At 48.7% G+C, this 17,378-nt stretch overlaps 1 protein-coding gene across 3 annotated transcripts in view; it reads right to left on the bottom strand.

Annotated features, from left to right (window-relative positions):
• Anxa11 (annexin A11) overlaps window positions 1-17,378 on the bottom strand; it is a 44,964-nt gene that overhangs the window by 19,458 nt on the left and 8,128 nt on the right. Inside the window, exon 1 of one of the 3 annotated variants that reach the window (XM_017600010.3) lies at window positions 9,796-10,085. The exons of the other annotated variants lie outside the window; for them this stretch is intronic. The gene's annotated coding sequence lies outside the window, so the exon portion shown is untranslated. Of the gene's footprint in view, window positions 1-9,795; window positions 10,086-17,378 lie in introns of those variants that run through there. 3 annotated transcript variants of the gene reach the window in all.

Here is a 17,378-nt window from a genome sequence, read left to right as displayed (position 1 = left end):
CTGAGCATTCAGACCTTTGGGTTCTTGTCAGCTCCCAAGGGGACTGAAGGAGAACATCTAGGGACCTTCCCAGTTCTCGAATTCCATGCGTGACGAATGGGACAATGTACTGAGCTACTACCCAATAGACCCACTTGCTACCTTCTACCTGACCAAAACCTTTCTTCTACTTTATCCTTCAACAGAGAAGAAAGGTACATGGGTGAGAGATACTTCCCAGGCTAATGTGATTCGGACAGCCAGCGTATCCTGTCCCACATGCCTCCTTCTTGAATTCAAACATGGAACCTCATGGGGAGTCCACCTGCACAGGACAGACATCTGGCTCTAATTCTGATAACCCTACCTCTAGAGAACTTCTAGCTTCTGGCACTGACTCTCTTAGGAATACTATAGCACAAACATCACCCTTGGTTCCTCACTGGGACCATGCAAACGCCACTGTACAGATTCAAACAGCTGCGGCTCTCTCCAGCTTAACTATATGTATCTTAGGGTTCCTAATGCTGTAACAAAACATGACCAAAAGCAACTTGGGGAGGAAAGGAGTTTATTTCAGCTTACACTTCTGTATCACACACAATCCATCATCAAAGGACAGGGACTCAGGTAGGGCAGGCACCTGGAGGCAGGAGCTGATGCAGAAGCTGTGGAGGGGTGCTGCTTACTGGCTTGCTTCTCATGGCTTGCTCAGCCTGCTTTCTTGGAGAACCCAGGACCACAAGCCCAGGACAGCACCACCCACAATGGATTAAGCCTTCCCACATCAGTCCCACAGGCTTGCCTACAGTTCAGTCTTATGGAAGCATTTCTCAACTGAGGTTCCCTCCTCTCTGATGATTCTAGCTTGTGTCAAGCTGAAGTAAAACTAGTCAGGACAAAGTGCTTCTATAAAAGTCCCCTGTGGAGAATGTTAAAACCCAGGCGCTGTGCCTTGATGAGTGTGAGACTGCTCCTCCATTGAGAGCACCACATGGAGACCATGAATCCTGGTATCCCAGCATCCTTTAGAACTAAGCCTCAGGGTATCCAGTCCATACAGAACCCACCTGGGGGGCTTCTTTTGGAATATGAAAGGGCTTGTGTTGTCAGGGACTTTGGGGAGTCTCCGGGGTTCAATAATAAAGACACAGGACATCTGCATATTAAGACTGTTAGCCTGTTGCAGGGGCAGTCTCTTCAGGGTCCCTAGAAATGGGAGGGTGTGAACAGACTAATTTTGCTGCAGGCTGGAGACCATCTCCACCTCTTCCTACTAGGGTGGAAGCACAAGGCTTTTGACAGGTAGGGGATGGCTGAGTCTGGGGAGAGGAATTCTATTCTGGAAGCTTTTCCCCTTGTTTGATCTCTAGATTTCTGCCAATGTGGTAGGAACCCTTGAAATTTAAGGTTCACTGGGTTTTAGGGAACAAGCCCGTTGGGGTAACCTACCCCATACATTGTATCAACTGACTATGAAAGTCTGTGACCCTGTATTCTCAATTGAATCTGTACTGAACTTTTTTTTTTTTTTTTTTTTTTTTGAGACAGGGTTTCTCTGTGTAGCCCTGGTTGTCCTGGACCTCTGCCTCCCAAGTGCAGGAACTGAAGGGGTGTGGCACCGAGCCCTGCCCAGCCTCATCCCTGTTTCCTTAATTGTTAATTGCTTAATTGCTAAGGGCAACGCCAGGTGCGGTACAGTATGTAAATGTTTGTCACTTCCTCACCTGCCCAAAGAGAGGATTCTCTGTGATCATCATGTTAATAAGTAAGCTGCCATTCCCGATGCTGATTGGCTCAGAGTGAGTAAACTATAGAACCTCACCCATTTCGCAGGGTTCATTTGGTTTTTGTTTTTGTTTGTTTGTTTGTTTGTTTGTTTGGTGTGAGAAAGGATCTTGACCTTTGATAGTTGAAGAGCTGACAGCTGGCTCTGGGGAAGAACAACCTGGCCTTTCTGCAAAGGGAAGGAAGCTGGGAGGAGCTAGATGGGTGGCTGACGTACCAGGTCTGAAGTACAGGTTCAAAAGGAGCCTCACCCGGCTAGTGCTGACCGGCAGAGAGAACCACTCCAGGGCCCGAAGCCGCTTGGCCCTCAAGCCAACAAATCAGGCCTTCAGTTTTTCATGGGAGGTCTACCACTCTGCTTTCCCAGGCTGCTGGCCATAAAGTGTCACTTGCTCTCATCCAACACATATACCACACAGCGCTGACAATCCTTGCTGATATACTTTTCTTCCTAAGTAAATGAAAGAAAGCCAGCCATGGTGATATATCATGCAATTTCAACTGTCAGGAAGCTGAGGCAGGAGGATGGATCCCTTATGGCTAAGAATTTGAGGCCCAGCCTACGCAAAATAACAAGAGCTCGTTTCAAAATAAACCCACAAGACTACACAATGGCTGGATGCATTCCTAAAGATAGATCTGATAGAGTGATAAAGAGACTCACAGGATATAGGAGAGAGACTGGAGAAGGCTGCTCACTGGAGGGTAAGCAGATATGATGGGACATGGAGAGGCCCCTGTTATCAACAAGAACAGAGTGCACAGCTATGAGAATGTCCATGCCCAGAACAGAGACCCAGCGAATACTGGGGGTGTGGACAACACGGCTATATGTGACGCTGAATGTCACAACACTTTGGGAAGAGATTTTTTTGCACTTTCTCACAAAACTAAACCTATTTTATGAAACCAGCAACCAGCATGATCTTGGTATTGGGTCAAGTGAGAGAAAAACTTATAGGATGACTGTGTGAGTCAGCCTTTTGTCACTGTAACAAAATGCCGGAGATAAACAACTTGGAAGGAAGAAAGGTTCATTTTAAGACATGGTTTCAGAAGTTCCAATAGGGAGGTGGAGAGGGAGAAAAGGAAGGGTTAGAATCCCAATACAGTCCTCAAGGGCAACCTCCCAGTATAGACTCCATCCACGTCCTACAAACAAGCCTTTGGGGTTGTAGCTCAGATCCAAATGTAGCAAATGTAGCAGTGTTACAACTGCCCACCAGCGGATGATGGGTAAACTACAGTTGCATCTCTAGGAAACTAAGTATTATTTGACAGCAAACCAGCAGTGCTTCTAGTGACTCAGTGATGCCCTGGGCTGGATCCTCAGCCCTGCACAAATTGGGCACGCTGGCGCACACCAGTAATCCCACCACTTGGCAAAAGTAGGGATGTTGTGGGAGGAGGACCATGAGTTTAAGGCCAACCTGGACTAAACAGGAAGAAGCTGTTTTTTAAAAATAAAAAATCCATAGAAACTCAAAGTAGACAGACAGAAGGACAGTATCCCCTCTTTGAGAGGCAACCACTAAGCCTTCAAACCTATAATTTAACACACATGCATGCATATATTTACAAAGTATTTGCGTATATAAAAACATACACAGATGTATTTGGTTCACTGTTTTTGAAAACAGGTAAGTTTTTTCTTTCATACTCTCTCTCTGTCACACACACACACACACACACACACACACACACACACACACACGCAGTGTTGATATGCAGCCCAGATTGGTTTTGAACATTTTCCCTTTCTTTCTTTTTTAGTTGTGTGTGTGTTTGTTTGTTTACTAATTTGTGTGTATGTGTCTACCCTGGAACTTATTTATCTGTCCTAGGTCACTAGGCAAGATGGAGGCACTGGTTTGGAGACTTTTCTAGCTTCTACTGCCCTTGGTTTTGTGACTAGAGCATATCAGATCACCAAGGAGCCAGGATGTGGTAGATCGTGATCTGGGTAGTAATGAGAAAAGCTGCCCTCTTCCCAAACAGGACTGAGTCCCCACACGGGTAACAACCACTGGGCTCATTTGTCAGATGGCCCCAGGAGGCTTTGCTATTAGTGACCAGCTTTAAGGCCCTCCTTCCAAGGACAGGAGAGACCGTATAGGGAACAGGCTTTGAACTGAAGATTCCTGGAACTTTTAGTTCCGAAACCACAGAACTTCCTTCCCTCTATGGATTCCAGCTATGATCAAAGATGTTGGCTTTGAAGAAGCTGGCAGCCAGACCCGCCTAGTCCCTACCATTCGCACACTCAGTCATCAGAGCTGGCCTCACACACCACATAGGCAGCAGTGGCTTGCAGTTCCACGGAATGACTCATGTGATAGAGGCTCCGATGAGCAATGCTTGACACGCAGACTGTATATAAGCAGAATAGGGCAATAGATGCTCAACCTTCAGGGATCACTAAGGGTGGCTTAGCGGTTAAGAGCACCAATTGCTCTTCCAGAGGCCCTGGGTTCAATTCCCAGCATCTACATGGCAACTCACGACTGTCTATAAGTAACTACAGTCCAGGGCTTCTGACACCCTCACACAGATAGACATACAAGCAAAACACCAATGTACATAAGATATATTAAAAGAACTAAAGTTAAAAAAAAACAAACAAAAAACATTGCTTCAAGGCCATTATCTTGATTCATCTAGACCAGTGGTTCTCAACCTGTGGGTCATGACCCCTTTGGGTGCATATCAGATGTTTAGATTATGATTTATAACAGTAGTAAAATTATAGTTACGAAGTAGTAACAAAAATGATTTTATAGTTGGGAGGTCACTACAACATGAGGAACTGTATCAAAGGGTCGCAGCATTGGGATGGTTGAGAACCATGCTCTGGACCCTATCTATTGCCCTGCTTGTTTAAGAAAACTCCAAGCACTGTAAACTATTTCCTGGGTAATTTCTCATGTCTCTAAGTACTATCAACTTTAGAGGGTATGTATTCTCCCCCATCTCCCTCTCAATCTGCGTGTTAATCCTGAGCTCCTATGCCAGTCAACACACAGGACTCAGGTGCTGGATCATCCTATGGGAAGTGGGAGTACGGAACACTTGAAGGTGCCTGTCCGGACGAGGGGACCAGAGCCCCAACCTACCAAGGACCAGGACCAGGAAGTCTAGCAAGCCTCAATGGTCCCAGCCATCTGTGATGACTATTCCCCATGGCTCTGGTCTAACACGAAGGCCAGCAACCTTGTCCCCATGATCAACGTAAACACAGCTTGACTGAGTGAAAAGAAAGAAGGCTTGGGGCCAGGTCTCTGCCTTGCTGGTTAGTAGCTGAGTGAGGTTGGCCATGTCACTTCATGTCATTAACTCTTTTAAACATTCACCTCTCACTTGGTCTGACAACCATTTTACAGCACCTCTCAACCTGTGGGTGACAACCATTGGAAAACACAGATTTCTGATGGTCTTAGGAACCTTCAACCACACATTTATTTTCGTTGCTATTTCATAACTGTAGTTCTGCTACTGAGCAGTGTCTCAGTTCCTAAGACCATCGGAAATAGGTATTTTCCCAATCGATAGTCTTGACCCACAGTTGGAAAACTGCTGACCCATAGGAGCAAGTGATGTTTGGCCTGCACATAGTAGGTGAGGGCCAGTCCTGGCTCCTGGGAGAACAATAAGGCCCCAGCTATGTATTTTTTCATACCACATTATATAGCAGGACACCCATCACCTCTGGGGGCAGCCACACACAGTCATAGGAAGCTAGAAAAACATGGGATCCAAGTCTCCCTCACAAGAACCAGCCTGTCCAATTTCACTATTGTCTCTACTCTTGGGTGTCTGTCCTCCACTGTCCCCTACAGTCCTAGTTAGGCTTAACCTGAACCCCAACATGGCTGGGGTCACCAGGCAGAAGCAAGCAGCACAATGTACACACAGTTCAGTGCTGCCTGCACTGTGGTCACCAACTCCCAACGGCACTGTACACACTGCCAAGGTAGTCAGAGAGAGAACAGAGAGACATCTACAATTTTTTTTTTTTGTTCTTTTTTTCGGAGCTGGGGACCGAACCCAAGGCCTTGTGCTTCCTAGGCAAGCGCTCTACCACTGAGCTAAATCCCCAACCCCGACATCTACAAATCTTACAAAATAGGACATATGGTTAAGTGTTCTCTCTGATGTCTCCCAGCTCAGGAAAGCACAGAAAAGCCATGTCACAAAGAAGCCCTTGTTTAACTCTACCCTCAAATCAACTCTACTTATTGGGCCAAGCTAACCGTCACCATTTATCAACAACAACCCTAACACAAGCCTAAAACCAACAGCCTTTGAACAGCATGAGACATGAGGTAGGTGCAGCAGTGAACGGTGGAGGCGGGACTCAAACCCTGGCCTTCTGGCTTGGAATCCCAGGACTTTCGTCACAACACCATACTTCTAGGCAGAACCTACTGACTTGGTAACAGTATCTCAGAGGCTGAGCTTCACATGGTCCTGTGACAGAATAGCACGGAGTCAGGAATTGGCACACACCTCTGGTTTCTACATCCAGCGAACACCAAGCAAGCTCCTTCTTCCTTTTTTGTCTTGGTTTATAGGTTTTTTGTTTTGTTTTGTTTTGAAATATGAGTACACTGTAGCTGTCTTCAAACACACCAGAAGAGGGCATCAGATCCCATTACAGATGGTTGTGAGCCACCATGTGGTTGCTGGGAATTGAACTCAGGACCTCTGGAAGAGCAGTCAGTGCTCTTAACCCTGAGCCATCTCTCCTGCCTCTTCCTTTTTTGTTTTGTTTTTTCAAGATAGGGTTTCTCTGTGTAGCCCTAGCTGTCCTGAAATTCACTTTGTAGACCAGCCAGGCTGGCCTCAAACTCCCAGAGATCCACCTGCCTCTGCCTCCCAAATGCTGGGACTGAAAGCATGGGCCACCACACCCAGCTAAGCTCCATTTTCTTAATGGCAACGTAGGACAGCAGGATGAACACAAACTTGGAAGGCAGACTGCTCAAGTTCAAATCCAAGCGGGGTTTGTTCCTACTCCCTGGGTGGTCCCAGACAGGTTATTTAACCTTTCTGTGCCTCAGTTTCCCACCTCTATTAAACAGTATGCTCTCATCATATCATTTTACCCTTCATTTGTTGGGTTGTCCCAATATAAAACAGCAAACTGAGTCGGGGAGGTCCCAGAGGACCCTGGGGCATTTGGTAAATGAGACCTGAGGGGGCTGGGAGGAACCAGTCAGAGAATGGCCTGACAAGGCAAAGGGGTAGGGGTGAGGTTGGGATAGTGTGAAAGAGAGACTAGCAAGGGCAGTGCTATCTATGGGTCTAAAAGGCTCTCAAAGGCCCGTGCTGTTGGAGGCTGAGTCCCAAGCCCCTGGGGCATTACTGGTAGGCAGTGGAACCTTTGGGGATGGGGGTCAGCTTGCAGGTCCTAGGCCACCAGATAAACGTCCATGAAGGAGACACTAGGAAGTGAGCCTTTCCTCTTTGCACCTTGGCTACCATGGGGTAAGCAAGCTGCAACCACACAGGGCAGTGCACTGTGATGAGCAACCTAACCACAAGCACAAAACGGCAGCCCATGCAGGAGCCTCTGAAGCCATCCTTCCGGTCTTTTTAGCTGACTGCCTCAGGCAGCAGCAGAATGCACCTGTCTCCCAGATGGACCCCATTATAATCCCAAGCCCCAGTGAGAACAGTTAGAAGGCAGGGCACTGCGGTGGCTGCGTCACAGTAGTAGAGCTCTCATGAACAGAAAGAAACCACTACATAAGCATACAGTGAGAAGTGGCTACAATGCCAGAACTGGCCCCTTAGCAGACACTGACACCTGATGTGTGCCTTCCAGCTTCTAGAACTGTGAGCAACACACTTCTGCTGTCTAAGCCTCTCCCGTTCATAAGGTTCCATTACAACTGTTCAAACAGACCGAGGCAATCTTACAGAGACACATATGTGAGGCTGGAAGGACAGCTCAAGCAGTTAAGAGCACTGGAACCAGCTAGTTAGAGCTCCAGCAGGTAGGTCTGACACTAGCCTCTGGCCTTACCAAGAGAGAAAGAGAGGGAAAGGGAGAGGGAGAGGGAGAGGGACAGGGACAGGGACGGGGGAGAGGGAGAGATTAGGTTGTGGTTTTGAGTACAATCATGGGAGTGCAGGTCTGTTCTTTTGTGTCACCATTCTCCAAGTCTGAAACAGTGTCTACTAGGACCATCTACAGAGCACAGTCAAAGGGTCATGGGCTCAGCATTGTGGACCAACAGCAATATCTAAAAGCCCCTCAACATGTCTGGTCTCTCCAGCCCTGGTATGGCCCAACTGGGTTTTTCCCAATTCCCTTTGGGCTTGAGATGCTCTAAGTCCTGCCATGCCCACTTACTGCCTCTGTGCCATGTCATCCTTCCAATAACTCAAGAGAGACAGAACTAAGGGGAGCTGTGTTTGACCCCTTGCTCCAGTGGGAGCCAAGCTGAATAGGCTAAGACCACCAACTCCCTTAGTCCAAGTAGCCACAGAAGACAGGCTATGACAGACAGACAAGGAGTAAAAGGATTAAAATTCTTGAGCTCATCAAACTTGTGTGTGCACCTGATTACCAAGAGCTGACCCATATGGTGGTGAGAGGGCTGATTGGCCATCAGGGATCAAAGGACATTAGAACACCATCGGTCAATCAAAGGAGTGGGAGAAAAGGGTACTCCAAAGACTGAGACAAGGTAGTTATCCAAAGCTATCCTAGATACAGTCTTCAGCTCCAATGCTCCAGAGCCCGAGAATGTTGCCTCCTATGGCAAAGAGCCAGTCCAATGTGACAAACACTACACGAACATGGTGTGATTCTGGATTACCCACGTGAGACCAATCCAACTGCAGGCACCCTTGAAAGTGAAAACTCTTTCCCTCTGTGGAAAAGTAAAATCGCCAGTGAAGGAAACAGTGTCTCCACCCACAGAGAAATGGGCCACAGAGACTGGGAGGGCCGCCAGCACCAGAGACACCAAGCAAACAGATCACCTCCCCCCCCCCCCCCAGCCCCAGTTAAGGCACAGCCCTGTAAACACCTTGGGAGTTCCTCCTTGACAGTTATAAGACTAGACTGTGAAATTAAACTGCTAGACAAGCTATGAGGTGATAAGGCCAGCTACTGTAGAGAACAGCAAAGGCTCCTAAAAAGCAAACCAAACACAGAACGGCCACAGGGCCCAGCAAGCAAAAGCAAGACCTCTCTCAGCTAGCAGCATGATCCGCAAGGCCAAGTCCAAAGGGAACAACTCAAGTGTGTGTCACAGATAAAGAAATCCAGCCGCTCACTCTGAAAACGGGGCATCCTGACGTTGTGCTACGTCATGCACAATGAACCCAGCATGTTAAGTGAAATAAGGCAGTCACAGAATGGTTAATGCTGCCTGATTCCACCCTAAGACAGAAAGGCATAGCTGCCTCAGAGGCTAGGGCAGGAGGGAAATGAGAAGATGGGTTAAATAGGCATAGTAAACTTGGAATGACGAGAAAAGTTCAGATGAACCTACACGGCAGCCACCTCTCCCTTCCTCCAGACCCCTTCTTGGCGGAGGTCGACCACCACCAGCCCATATAGTCTAGCCAGCCTCTTTGACAAGAGAAACACCAAATCCCTGACACCACAACAAATCATTTCTACAATGAAAACCAAAGGGCACTGCCCCCTGCCCTGGAGAAGGAGCTCAGATAAGGCTTGCTCACTTGTATTATAGGTCAACACAGTCACCATGGTCACCATGAGTCACCACAGTAAGAGCTGGGTTCTCGGTGGCCAGGCAACACACCCAGCCAGCAGTGCAAACTGCTTTGGGGAGGGGAGCTAAGCACCTGGTTGATGCGTGCAGGTAACAGAGCATGCTGCCCAGCTGGTAAGCCAAGGGCAGCCCTAAGAGTTGTGAACCGGTTTACTCCTCCTATCCAGCACACCTCTCCTTCCCGCTTACGTATGGAGAAACTGACAACCGAGGAGGAAGTGGCTTGCCACCATGACACAGCAAGGGACCAGCCCCGGACTTCTTGCCTCCTTACCAAGTACTATGAAGCAAAGGGCGTGGCGCCAGCACAGGTTCCCGGCTCCCGAGGGACCCGCTTCACCTGGACGCTTCCTTTTATCAAAGGCTGTAAAAGAGTAAGAGTTCGGGAGGGAGAAAATAAAAAAAAAAAAAAAAAAAAAAAAAGAGTAAGAGTTCGAGGGAGGCTCAATGCCTGAGCCAAAGGCAGATGCGGTGCAGAAGACCGGCGAGACAGAGGATGATTTTTGCCCAGGGAAAAGAAGTGGTGTAGAGCCATGCCCGACACCCAAGCCACGCCCGACACCCAAGCCACGCCCAAGGACTCAGCACTGTTTGTTAAACAGACAACACGGGACCACAGCACACTAAAAACATCTCCAATAAGAACAGGAGAAACTAAAAGGAGGCTCTGAGGGGAGAGAGCCATTGATGAGAAGCAGCGGGGGGAATACAACCAATACGGTCAGAGACACAGAGAAAATCTATTCATAAGTCAAACCGGAAGAGAAACACTGCACACACGGGACAATCACAAAGCAGTGAAGTGTCTTAGAAACTGGGAAAGGGAAGACGTGTGTGTGTGTGTGTGTGTGTGTGTGTGTGTGTGTGTGTGTGTGTGTGTGTGTGAATAGATCAGCAGCAAATGAAATGTGTGTGTTAAGGGACTGAAAAACAGACAACCCTATCATCCAACAGAAAAGTTAGACAAGTGAGCCAAGGAAAAAACCTTGAGAAAAAAGAGGCACAAAAGCTGGGGGTTGTGAGCCCCGCCTGTAATCCCAGCACCCAGTAGCAGAGGCAGGGGGTCTAGGGCCCCCTGGAGGTCAAGGGCCTAGGTTAATAACGAGTCTGAGGCCAGCCTTTGCTACGTAAGATCTTACCTGAAAATACAAGCAAGCAAAGAGAGAGCAGCTAGAGAGAGGCTTTAGCCAACGGAGTGCTTATGCGGAAGCATGAAGACCAGTGTTTAATCCCCAGCACTAACATTTAAAGCCAGGTGTAGTGGAATATGCTCAGTTTGAGTGCTGGGGAGGCAGGTGGATCCCTGGAGATTCCTCAAGGGACCAGGAAGAGAGTGATGGAGGAGGACACTCAGTATCCTCTTCTGGCTTCTGTACACACATAGGCACATGCACACTTGTACACCACACAACCCCAGATGAGGATGAGGATGACAATGATGACAAACAAGAAGGAGGAGGAGGAGGAAGAGAAGGAGGAGGAAGAGGAGGATGAGGAAGAGGAGGAGAAGGAGAAGAAGGAGGAGAAGAATGAGGAGGAGGAGGAGGAGAAGAAGAAGGAGAAGAATGAGGAGGAGGAGGAGGAGGAGGAGGAGGAGGAGGAGGAGGAGAAGAAGAAGAAGAAGAAGAAGAAGAAGAAGAAGAAGAAGAAGAAGAAGAAGAAGAAGAAGAAGAAGAAGAAGAAGAAGAAGAAGAAGAAATAATAACGCTAACATCTGAGCAGACAGCATGAGCTGAAAGGACCACCTATTGGCAATCTGAAGCCTGAAAAGACACCATCAGCAAAGTTCACCCACCAGACACTTGACATCTCAGGGGCAGAGAGACAATACTACAGGCTTTGAGGAAAAGAAAGGAGTCAAGGTTCTTCAGGGGAGGATGGCATGACACTGGACTCCTCAACTCCTGCTGGGAACCAGAAGACAACAGCTCCTCCCTTCGACCAGGAGAAACTTGTTTTCAACTTTTCATTCCTAAGGCCAGCTAAATCAACCACCTATCAACTGGATACCACAGACTTCCACAAAAAACAAAAAACATCCTACCTCCCCTAAACGCAAAGGGAATCTAACACAAACTTTTAGAAGGAAGTCCCAAGATAATAACCGAGTGACAGACTTGGAGAACAACTTGTCCAGCTCAGAGCAATCGTACGGGAAAAACTCAAGGCCAAGGGAGGAATGACTCACCAAAGAACAGGAAGTCACCTGGTAGGCCTGCACGTGTAACCATATGGGTCACCTGGGGCAGGACTGAGCAGCACCTGTTACAGTCGTAGTTTTGCAAGAATTAAATACTGATAAGTGATGTGTATGGATTCCTTATCTGTCCAAGCAGCATGTCAGTAAATAATGTCTCAAATAATTGACAAATTAACAAACAGAACTGTAAACCTATCATTTAAATAAAGATATTAAAGACAGTCACCTGTACAGACAAAGGGGAGGGTGTGTGGGGAAAACAGCTGGTTTCATTACAAGCCCTTCAGATCAATAAGGTTGATCTTCCCCAATTTGGTAAACTATGTGTTTTATAATGCGGCTACGCAAAGTGCTACTACATAGGGCAGGGACCCTGACACCTAACTAAAAAATGAAAGATTATCAGCACAATCGAGCTGCAGTACTCAACTAATCTCTGAAAGAGAAACACTTCTTAGCTAAAAGCTGAAGCACCATTTGTTCGTTCTCTCTCTCTCTCTCTCTCTCTCTCTCTCTCTCTCTCTCTCTCCTGTCCCTGAGTTTTTTGTTTATCAACATTTACAGGCATAGACAGAAGTTTGTGGAGCATGAAGTGTACAGGATTGTAGGAGTCCGCTTAAGGAAAGAACATAAAACATCTTACTTTATGCCAATGTTATCATGCAATATGGCTTCCGGGAGCACCACCCCACCCCACCCCCAGCCCACAAGGGTCCATGGAGGTGAAAGCAGGGATTAGTTACATCTGCTTCTGCCCTACTGCAAATGGAAGAGGATGTCCATTAGGGCTAGACTCCCCACAACAGGAGGCAGGACACAGACTCCCTGGGGTTCCTCAACCCCACCTCTCCAGGAAGCCTGGGCTTCATGAAGTATTGCTGCCACCATCAGGAAGATTCTGAGTTCAAAATTAATTCCCTGGAGAAACAGAAGGGGTGCAGAGGGAATCTAGGACCTCAACCTTCTCAGGAATGGAACAAGAGGGGCTGAGCCCTCTGCTAAGTTCTTAGAGACCATATCTCTCCTCTGGAAGGCACCTCTACACCCTCTTGCCCCAGCAAAGAAGACAGCTCAGGAGGCTGAGATCAAGGCCTAAGGCAGCAGGGGCCCTGATCCAATCACTGTTGGGTGTTCATCAGCCATTTATCTGCGCTGGATGTTCAGTGCCTTCTGACCTGGAAAACACCAAGGTCCAGCCCAACCTAGCAGCCTTGGGGTTTGAATATCCCTTAGCAGTTGAGTCTTCTGTAGTGCTAAGGACAGTTGCCCTGCCAGAAACGAAAAGGACGTCCCTGGAGGACACACAGCTCCACCAAGAGTAAGATTCTCTATCAGGTCCTGGCCCTCTGAGGCTGGCATTCTGGACTCAGGGATTACACTGAGCCACTGAGGAACAGCACAAGGACAGGAGGTCCAAAGGACACCCCCAGGTATGCGTGTCACAGGAAGAAGCCAGGAAATGTTATGTCCTTCGTTCATCCAAACTTGACAATTTCCATCTTAGACAAATGGCCAGACAACTTCCTGGGGCCACATGAGGCCCTGCCCCTTTCATGGGTGTCCTTCCTACTCATAGTGATGGCTCCTTCTGGAACTCTCCCAGCTCTCAGCCTAGAATGCTCTATGTCCAACCCTTTCTTCTAGTTCCTCGGATAGGCATTTCCTCACTGAACAGCTCACCAACCTCCCCAGCGACCTCATGGATGCATAGCACACTACCACCCCCTGTTTTATACACCAGGGAACGGGGCTCAGAGGTCAAGGGGCTGTGCCAGGAGCACTTGCACTGGCTCTCCAGACCATCAGATAGCCTCTCCTCCTTGCCGCTTCCCACCAGGGCACAGCAGAGTTGGCACTGGGATATTCGACACAACTGCATCCTGCTTGGACCAAAAGTTCCTGACTCATCTCTCCTCACCCTGGCTGGCAGACTCCAGAATTTGGGGGACAAGCAGTACCCATCTAGAAGGTTCCCTTCTCCCTTCCATCATAAGCGGGACCCTAAATGGTACAAGAGGATGTACGGACATCTTGGCTCTCCCACACCCAGCGATCACGGGCACTAACCTTCCCTAAGTGGGTCATGGGGGCCATTCAATGACTGACACAAGCCAGAGAGCCCTGGGGGCAGCAGTCACCAACCCTGACTCCATTTTCTCATACACTACACAAAAGCCCACTGAAGGTGGAGGCAGGCATTTGGCTCCCCACCCGCCCACCAGGATTAAAAATAGCAGAGTCGACATCAGTCATTCTCCAGGCAGCGTGGCTGACGCCACCATCTGAGACGGTCTCCGGGGCAGCCCAACCTAGAGAAATCCTGGGCAAAGCTGGCAGGAGTGCAGCCACATCAATCCCTAGAGCCTCACCGAGGTGTGGAGCCTGAGGGAACAAGCCCCAAAGAGCCTTCTTAGAAATAAAAAGCCAAGCCCCAGTGGCATTTGGGTTGCTCCAGACTTGCGCCATTCCTGAGATCATTTGAGTCAGCGGCCCAGGGAGCAGGAGAGACCAGCCTGAGTTCTCAAGGCTGGCCCTGGACAGGTCAAGGCCCGAAGCCGTATCTCCTGACTTCTTGTCCAGTGCATCTCAGCCTGAGCTGGCACTGGGCACTCCGACTCCATCGCATTCACATCAGGCTGGAGGTGATGCTGAGAGACGTGAGCCTGAGAAGACCAATCTGAGATGCTGATGGTGACCTTCCCAACAACTCCCACGTAAACTGAGTCATACCCAGAGCATCATCTGTTCCAGGGAGCTAAGAATGACAGCACAGAGGCCAGAGTGGGTAGCCACAGATCTCATCCCTTGTGAACGTGAGAATCGAGAGGAACCATCGGCCTCAGCTCAGCCCCATACAGGGCTGTTGCTATGACAAGAGTGCCCTACATGTCATATTTAGGGTTAAAGAAAGCAACTTGGGAGAAGGTGACAGCAAGGACTCTCCATCCCAAAGCTGGGTCTTGGGAGCCACTTGGTGGGTTGCATGGGGGCTGGAAGATCTCATGGTGGGTCTCAGCATGAGTTAACAAGCTAGGGCTCTAAGAAGGGGATGAAGGAGTAGAGGCCTGCCAGCATGTTCCCCAACCCCCAGGGAGAGAGATGCCCTACTGTATGCCCTGATGGCTTCTGGCAGCTATTACATATGGCTCAGTTCCCACTCCCCAACCTGTGAAATGCCAGCTCAGACAACGGCAGGAGGAGAAACATCTTAATTTTCAACTAAGGAGAGAAGTGGGTGGTGTTCCCAAACCTTCCGACTGTTACCCCCCCGAACCATCTGTCCTGTCTTGCTTTTAGGAACAGAACACTCACTATAACCCGGCACATGGCCACCCCAAGAACCATGTTCCAAGCCTCTCCATCAGTTCAGCACTGCCTGCCAGTGAGGACTGCACTAGGCTCATCTGGACCACAGGGGTGAAGGAAGCACAGAGAGCATCACCCACGTGTGACCCTGTGACTAGATCCTTAGCACATCCTGGCCACCTGCCAAAATTAAAACACACACACACACACACACACACACACACACACACACACACACACACAGACGCACAGACACAATGCACACACAGATACACACACACACACAGACGCACAGATGCACACACACACACAGACGCACAGACACACAGACACAATGCACACACAGATACACACACACACAGAGATGCACAGACACAATGCACACACAGATGCACACACACACACATACACACAGATGCACACACACAATGCACACACACACACAGACGCACAGACACAATGCACACACAGATCCACAGATACACACACACACACACAGAGATGCAGACACAATGCACACACAGATCCACAGACACACACACACAGAGATGCACAGACACAATGCACACACAGATCCACAGACACACACACACACACACACACACACACACACACACGCTCTGGTCAGCACCTATGGTCGAGAACTGTGGCTCAGCAAGCCTTACACATGTCCAGGTGTGAAAAACACAGCCTTAAAAAAATACCTTAAGTGAGGGGCTGGGGATTTAGCTCAGTGGTAGAGCGCTTACCTAGGAAGTGCAAGGCCCTGGGTTCGGTCCCCAGCTCCGGGAAAAAAAAAAAAATACCTTAAGTGATGTAATGTTAGGAGTCTGGTGCCTGGACTACCCATGGTAAAAACTTAGCTTCTGATGTCTGAAAGAGAGGCAAAGGTAAGTTCTCCTTGATAAAGGAATGAGCCCAAATCCTAACAGCAGGGACAGGGTGGTGATGAGACACTAAATGGATCTAGCAAGAAACAAAAAGACAACCTCCATGTGTAACAAACAGCCAAGACAACACAACAGATAAAGGGCTTTGCTTTGTGAGCACGAGGACCTGAGTTCAAATCCCCAGCACCCACGTAAAATGCCAGGTGTGGTGGGACATGACAACAATCCTAGCACTTGGAGAGTGGTGGAGACCCTAGGATCACTGGGGTTTGGGTCATTCAGTCTAGACACACTGCGAAGTTCCAGAGGCAGTGAGAGACACTGTCTCCAAGACAAAGTAGAGTGGCAGAGGACAAATCTGACGTCACCCTTTAAATCTCCAGCTGAGCATGGCACAGATACACACACACACACACACACACACACACACACACACACACACACACCCACCAACAACCTTGAAGACTTTTTCATAATCCTGCCCCAGCAAACCAAGAACTTTCCAGCTATCTGTTCAGTTGTTTGTCTCTGGCTGAAAACACAGGCCTTAGAAACAGTAAGAGCAAGCAAGCCAGGCTCCAGCCCAGTGCAGTGCAGTGCAGTGCAGTGCAGTGCAGTGCAGTGCCGAGAAAGAAAAGAGCACAAAGACTCCACAGCAGTCTTCTGCCCACCTGTCCCTCTATGCTCTCATGTATTAACTGCGCTGACAACTCCAAAGGACGGAGAAAACCCACCTTGTTGTCTCAGATGAGAAAGGAGATGTGTCCAGGAAAGTCAGAGCTGGCCACATATCCCTGGACCCATAGGAAGGGGACCCAAGCTCTGTGTGTGTGTGTGTGTGTGTGTGTGTGTGTGTGTGTGTGTGTGTATCTGTGTGTGTGTGTGTGTATCTGTGTGTGTGTGTGTATCTGTGTGTGTGTATCTGTGTGTGTGTATCTGTGTGTGTGTGTATCTGTGTGTGTGTGTGTATCTGTGTGTGTGTGTGTGTGTGTGTGTGTGTGTGTGTGTGTATCTGTGTGTGTTGGGGGGGGATTTCCTGCCATGGTGCTGGTACAGGTCTGCTATGGTTTGTCTCCTAAAGGCCCACTTGGAGGAAGCCTGACGCTTTGAGCAGTGGCACTGAGAAGTGACAGAGCTTTAGGAAGTGGGAGATGTGGAAACTGGTTATTAAAACATCAGCGGCCTCGTCCTTACTTCCTTCTCCTTCCTAGTCTGCCATACTGTAATGCAGCCAACAGCTGCCAGCCACCGAGCTGAATCGACTTTTTTTTTTTTTTTTTTGGTTCTTCCCCCCCCCCCCCCCCCCCCCGGAGCTGGGGACCGAACCCAGGGCCTTGCGCTTCCTAGGCAAGCGCTTTATCACTGAGCTAAATCCCCAACCCCTCGACTTCTCTTTATTTGCTACCTAGCTTCAGACTAAGACCCCCAAGTCCCTATAGTTTACAGGTAAGTCTTGTTTTA

Source organism: Rattus norvegicus, chromosome 16, assembly GCF_036323735.1.
Source record: "Rattus norvegicus strain BN/NHsdMcwi chromosome 16, GRCr8, whole genome shotgun sequence".
Taxonomy (NCBI): domain Eukaryota; kingdom Metazoa; phylum Chordata; class Mammalia; order Rodentia; family Muridae; genus Rattus; species Rattus norvegicus.
The sequence above is the reverse complement of the archived record's forward strand: the minus strand, read 5'-3'. Positions and strand labels throughout refer to the sequence as shown.